This window comes from Odontesthes bonariensis, chromosome 1 (assembly GCF_027942865.1).
Source record: "Odontesthes bonariensis isolate fOdoBon6 chromosome 1, fOdoBon6.hap1, whole genome shotgun sequence".
NCBI classification, from domain to species: domain Eukaryota; kingdom Metazoa; phylum Chordata; class Actinopteri; order Atheriniformes; family Atherinopsidae; genus Odontesthes; species Odontesthes bonariensis.
In genome coordinates, this window is record NC_134506.1 from 22,675,211 (window position 1) to 22,681,210 (window position 6,000).

Consider the following 6,000-nt stretch of genomic DNA (forward strand, 5'->3'; position numbering starts at 1 on the left):
CTCGAGAGAAGAGAAATCCACTTCGTTCAGAATAACACTAACTCTTTAATAAGCTTGAACATGTAGAGAAGTGATATTTTCAGCTGCTTCTATCCACCACCAGCTCGTTTCAAAACAATGTGCACCTGGGCCTGACATGATGCTGTGAACAAACTGTGACCTTTAGTGATATACCTCACTTAACTTCATAATTTATCCTTACAGTACAGACATACTTGTACGCATATCGGGTGCAAATTTTGTGCAGTTGTATACGAAGTCCCGAATGAGCTGCTGTCTCTCTTGACCATGTAAGTGTTGTAAAAGAGACTTTCGTTGTACTTTCCCTATTTAAATAAAGCTGCATTTAAAACCTTTGATATTTGCCATCTTGTTTGGCTGACTCCTGTGTACGCACCACGGCTCTCAGTCACTTTCACCGGCTTGTCTGAATGGAGCCGTGAGAAACATTAAGGCACAAGTTGATATTTGTCTGAATTCCATCACTTTAAAAGATTGATGAAGCCATTATTGTTACAAATCTCATGCTCGAAAAGGGCTTCAGCCTACATATGCGCTAATGGAATAATGATGGACGACTGTTAACACAACAGCCAATTCGAGCTGGGTTTATTTTAAATCAACAACTCCTTGTCGAAAATGTCCACTGTTTGGGCCCACTTATCAGATTCGACGCAGAAAAATAAAGTTTTGATGACACAGCTCTCCACTGCACTTTCCTGGATCAGATTCCACACTAATATACCAGGCACAGCCAGCACGGGAGTTTACCCTCCACTCTGTCTGTGCTTTGACTAAAACCAGGGCACCTTCAGGGCAGAGAGTGCCTCCCTGATCTTTCTCAGTCACGATAACAATACAATGACCATTGATGAAAGCTCTTGCGGGAATTTAGAACAAGCAGTGAATGAGGCTTACGGTTCAAGAGAGACGAAATAACCCACATTTGAATATAAGCCACAAATTATGCACCGTTTCCGTAAATGAAGTGACTGTGTGCCTTTGCTTCATGAGTTTCCATTCACTGGTGAGCAGTTGAGCACCACGGTTGCTTCTATGGTCAGCACTGAGAAAGGAAGTTGTTGAAGCCCAGATTTCCTGCTTTGATTGTGGTTAGAGCTGAAAATGCTTAAAGTGGTTTCAGTAACTGACTCATCAAATGATTCATGGGGTATACATATTGCTTTCTGCCTGTGTGTGACCATGAGGCAGCTCATTTATTTAGCCTCTTTTTTTCCAAATAAGAATAAGAGAACATTTCCAAGCATTTAAAAACTTATGAAGCACTACACATTAATAATGAGTGGTTTGAGACATAATGGAGCTGAAAATGCTCTTTTCCACAGCACTGATTGAGGTTGCCATATGGTAAACATTATAAGGCTGTAATAATAAAGTGGTGTGACTTCAAAGGACAGGCTCAACATTTGGTGCTTTATTTAAATCCAGAAAGGCCAAACTTCGTCCTTTTTTTATGAATAGTCAGTGTTTGCTTCAACTCGAGAGAAATGGAAATATATCTAAAGACGGCTTTCCTTAAGTGTGCAGAAAGGCAGAGGTAAGGAAAAATAAAAAACAGTGTTGCTCTAAGGTGGTTGGAGGGGACAAAGTGCATTCGGTAGCTGGCAGTCATTTTATAGCTGCAGTGCTGAAGCAGATTTACTTAGATGACGTCAGTGGCTTTGAGCCAGCTTTTCCTTTTTGGTGACACTCTCCACTGGCCTCGGCGAGCCCCGCTCAAACCGCTGAGCAGCAGCACATACTCTAAAATTCCCTTTCTAGATCAGGGTTTACCTAAGGGCACACACAAGCCTGGATGCCTGCGGGAGTGTCCCTCTTCTGCTTTGACTACAGAGACCACTGATGTTTTGATGTGGTTTAACCCCTGGTGCATATCACATCTGATCACACATTTAATGACTCAGTGTCACAATTCAATTACAGACAGCGGATCCTTTTTCCTGCCAAAAAAAAAAAAAAAAAAGAGCAATATGGTGTACACAGTATTCAGCTATTTTAAACAACTCAGTTGACACTTACAGCTTTTACCTGAAATGCAGTTTGTGACTGTGTCAGTTTTACGTCTGTCGCATCAAATCTAGGCCAAAACAAAACAATACAGCTCAGCACAAACGTATGAATGTAGTTATGAACATAGAGCAAAGTTTACATTACAACTCCAGTAGGAGGAAAAAATCTATTGCTGACTAATACTTGTGGAATTAAAAAAAGCTCTTTGTAAATTAAAAGCCATCTTGAGAAGTTTAATATATCTCTATGCTCTATTCTCTCCAGCAGTCAGATGGGAATGACTGTATTTCTTAATACGCTAATTATCAAAACAGTCAGCGACCATTTCAAGTCACTGCAAAATTTTGCTAATTACGATAATAAGTGATTGGAGGTAGAATTAATGTTCCCTCTTTAATGAACAGTCTTGGTATCATTTAGACTGTCGGTGTTGCTTTATTATTCCAGGTAACTAAAGTTATACTAGGTGTATAATTCCAATTGTCATAAGTAATTATGGTCAGATAGAGCCATTACTGTGTGCAAAGAGTTCCCAAAATGAGACCTTGTGCATTATGCCAAGCTGACGAAATCCCCATCACTGACAGGAGAAATCGCACTGTTTACTCCCAGCGAAGAAACAGACTGGACCAAAAGAAATATCTGAGCAAAATGCAGTTCTCTTACAGTTAACAGAAGAAAAGAAGTCTCATTTGGCTCCAAGAAGTAACACAGTCCACTCTGTGCTTCACAAAAGCACATTATTCTGTCCACACTTCACCACAGATAGACTACGCTCTCTGCAGTCCTGCCCTCTGACCTGAACAAGGCAGAGTGAGGGAAGACAACCTGAACAATGAGGCGATATATCCACAGGCACAATCCTTTCTCACTCAGACAGTTTAGACAGTACTTCTGTAGACTATGATGCAATTCATCCCCGTGACATTTCTTAAAAATCACATTTCTTATCTTAATGTACAGAAAAATGCTGACTGGCTTGCACCGGAGCTGTGTTGCCCTCTCCTCAACACCCTGCAGGTAACGCTCACTGCGCAGATTTATATCTCAAATTTTAGTGGTAAAGCCTCGCTCAGTCAAACAAACCCGACATGCTATTCTTGTACAAATGTTATGCAGGCTTCAGTCCAACAAGTCCACCGGTTGCATAACCTGAAAACAAAGTAACTATTTATTTCTGTTTTTCTCTCAAAGCAAGCAATTTTACACTGTGACATGTCTGCTGCTGTGCCTGACTGCGTTCAACCTCTTAACCAGGAAACGACAGCAGTTACAGAAGTGAAGAGAACTTGCGTACTTGCGTTGACCAGCTGCTTTCGCATTCAATACTTGAATAAAAAAGGGTGCGAGGCTGCAAACAAAAGCTTAAAGTGGCCAAGAGCAGGTCGTTTCTGCTCTCTTGTTTGTTTTTTGCAAAGAGACAGTTCTGTCACAAGACACTACTGCACCCACGGATATTGAGCTGAATCGAATATTATGATTGTGACCTCACCGGGACTCATTTTGAAAGTTTTAGCTAAAGCAATAATTCATTAAGACCACCATCACGCCACCAGAGCGACCTGTTTGGGAAAGGCAAACCAAATCAAAGTCAATCAAACACGGCAGGCTACAGTGTCATTTCAGGCACCAACGTATCCAACCACTGATCCTCTTTTCCACCACTAGTCCTCAAAAGCTGGAAATAATACTTTTCGGGGGGGGGGGGGTGCTTGCATAAAGTTACATATATACACTCAACAACAGGCTGCAGCCTTATTCCAACTCATCTTCTCTCAAACAAATTATTACTGAAAAAAAAAGTAAAAGGTCCAAGTACAGCAAACACGTCGTAAAAACGTCAAGCTTTAAAAAGAAGTCAGAATACAGCAGTCAGAATCTATATCCATCTGTACAATATGGTAATAATGTTTTTGTATAAATGCAACTCGTGTTTTTAAAGATGGGAAATGACTTGAGAAGGCTGTAGGGAGTTTTCTGTTGGATTTGTTAGAAGTTTGTCCTAAAGCTTGTAAAATTGTGTTAATGTTGTTTTTGTGCACACTGTTTGTGTGATGTGTCCTCAGTGAGCTTATTTGCTTACCTTTCTGCCTGAATATTTCTCTGCTATGTGTGTATATAGCCTTAAAATACAAGGGGAACAAAGCATGGTACAAAAGACGATGTCTTCATTTAATCTATATCTGTATAGATATAATATATCTCACTGTTGCAAATGAAAGTTGACCATGTTTGGTCTACAGGTTTGTGGATGAAATCACTGTCAGGCGTAAAACTTTTTGACACTCAAGAGTTCATCTGTAGCTGGGGGGGCGTTCAGTTTTAGCTGAGCAGGCATTTCCCAAAGCAGAGGAAGGAAAAGGACAACAATACAGGAATCCCCCAATAAAAGCTCCATTTACTCCACTAAACAGCTCCAAATTGAAAAAGAGTCGACACACTTCCCTTCCTATCATCTTTCATTGAGGGACAACCGGAGGTGGCTATTATAAGTTCAAGCTAATTCGATAAACAAAACCACGATAGGCCCTTTAATACAGTTTTAAACCACCACATATTATCATATTATTATGTTTTCTATCATTTTAGTAGGTTTTTGTTTGATGTTTTTTCCAAACCATTGAGTGGAAGAGAAGAGCTTTAACGGGAAACAGCACGAGAGTTTCGGCGAAGCTCGAGCTCGCTCCTATTCGGTCGCTTTGGTTACAGTAACAACATGGAGAGCGGCACACGGGCTGCTGAGACAAATCACAAACAAGCAGAAAAACAAAAATTTACTTACAGAGAAAAACTTCGATGGCGGCTGACAAAGACAGCACAGTCAAACGTGCTGAAGCAACAAGTCTCCCCTCCGTGTCGCTTTCTTCGAGGTGGTCCACAAATGCTCCCGTGAAATCTCCAACAACTCCAGGCTGAGCCAACTACGGAAAGGAAAACGACAACGTTTTCAACCGTCATCTTGTCCAAAAACTGCAATTTCTGTTGTGTATTTTTAGTTCGTCTCGAATCCCAGTCCGAGTTTCCCCGCTGCTTCACACGGGGCAAACGGCGTCTGAGGTTTTTTTTTTTATATAGGGGCGTACGATCAGGCTTCTTTTCAAAAAATGTGAAAAATGTCAAAGATTTTTCGCTGCCGTGTCAAAGCCATGGGCTACAACAGTGTGTTCAAAGTGAGCACCCTGTTGCAACAGCGGCCATCTATCCACGCGAAGGAAACAAACGACCTAACGTTTCTTTTAAAAATAAAAATGGGATATATCCTAAAGACCTAAATATGGCAACAATTTTAATACAATGTGCAGTATATCCAAAAGATCTAAACTAACCCCCTTGAACAGAAGTCCACGACCAGTTTTAATACCTGCAACTACCATTGAAACTTACCTCGTTATTGATATCTCATTTACAAATGCCCCTTTCTTTTGATATTGTGATGTTACTGAGTATTTTGAATACTATGTCAAGTTTTTCTGGTGTTTCTGGGCCAGCCAGGAAGGTGTAGGTAAATCGCTTCGCGCACTGTCAGAGATGCGAAGAATGCACGGAATGAGAGCAGGAATGAAATGAACGCAGGGAGCGAGTTTGCGCCGGGGCGGAGCGAGAGGTGGCGTCATCCCGAGCCCAGCGGCCAGCAGCCAGCCCGGGCAGCAGGCAGCAGCGAAGCGGGGGACTGGGAGGGGGACTGGGGAGGGCACTAAACATCCCGGGAGCTGACGCCTTCAAGGACTCGACGGAACTCCGATTTTACAGCTTCACAACCTCCTTGTCATAAACTTAAATCAATTATGATCAGTGGCGGTCCGACACTGATTTACGCCCCGGGCGAAACCCGGTGCTGGCGCCCCCAACCCCCCCTTAATTATTATTTTTTTTACTTTTAATATTATTTTTATCATTTTCCAAATGGCCCTGTACAAAGTCGCCTAGACATATCCATACAGAAAAGGGTGTATAATCTCATATTTTGAT

The 6,000-nt window shown here is 41.6% G+C and overlaps 1 protein-coding gene across 3 annotated transcripts in view; it reads right to left on the bottom strand.

Annotated features, from left to right (window-relative positions):
• Positions 1–5,635, bottom strand: part of tead1b (TEA domain family member 1b) — a 57,668-nt gene extending 52,033 nt beyond the window's left edge. For all 3 annotated transcript variants that reach the window (XM_075460558.1, XM_075460566.1, XM_075460547.1), the window contains exons 1-2: positions 5,416–5,635; positions 4,814–4,952 (exon numbers count right to left, since the gene is read on the bottom strand). The gene's annotated coding sequence lies outside the window, so the exon portion shown is untranslated. The remainder of the gene's footprint in view (positions 1–4,813; positions 4,953–5,415) is intronic.
• Between the last annotated feature and the right edge of the window lie 365 nt (positions 5,636–6,000).